Raw genomic sequence first — 768 nt, 5'->3', positions numbered from 1 at the left:
TTTTATTGTTTTGTTTTTCTGGATCAGTGTTTTTACGCAAACCAAACTATTTTTTCTCTCACGATGATGAAGATGAACCGTGTGATGTGTTTGTTGGCCGTTCTGCTGTGCATCGCCTGCGGGTATGCCATGGCGGCTTATGCTGCTGAGGTTAAGGGAAATGTGGGCAATTTGGTCCCAGAAAAACGAGAAGACGAGGTGCAGAGTCCAGCACTCCCAGAAGGAGATAATGGGCTAGAGGGTCCACCAAAAGATCCGGCGCCAGAAGCAGGGGGTAATGAGACGGGAGGTAATAGCACAACAGGAGGCGAAGAAACAGAGGAGGAGGAAGGAGAAGAAGGAGAAGAGGATGATGACGCGGAGAATGGAGAAGATGAAAAAGAAGACCAAGAGGGGGATGGAACTGGCCCTCAGAAACCTCCTGTGGAAAACCCAGATGAACAAGACCCTGTGCCGCAACCTCCTGAAACAGAAGGAGATAACAATCAAAACACCACTCAGAAACCCGGCGATAAACCTGATGACAAACCATCAACACAAGAACCCACTTCCACCAATGCACCAAGCAACAACGAGCAGAAGCCGGGCGATGCTGACAGCAGTTTCAGCCCTGTGTGGATGCGCACTGCCGCACCTCTGCTGATTGTGGCTGCGTTGGTATTGTAAAACGGTGTACTGAGGGGATTCGTTTGATTGACGGAAACACTTATGATAATGATTTCGCCATATATATATTATCGCTACTTCCGTAGTCAAGTAAAGTAATTC

Source organism: Trypanosoma theileri, assembly GCF_002087225.1.
Source record: "Trypanosoma theileri isolate Edinburgh chromosome Unknown TM35_Tth_5_V1, whole genome shotgun sequence".
Taxonomy (NCBI): Eukaryota; Euglenozoa; class Kinetoplastea; order Trypanosomatida; family Trypanosomatidae; genus Trypanosoma; species Trypanosoma theileri.
The sequence above is the reverse complement of the archived record's forward strand: the minus strand, read 5'-3'. Positions refer to the sequence as shown.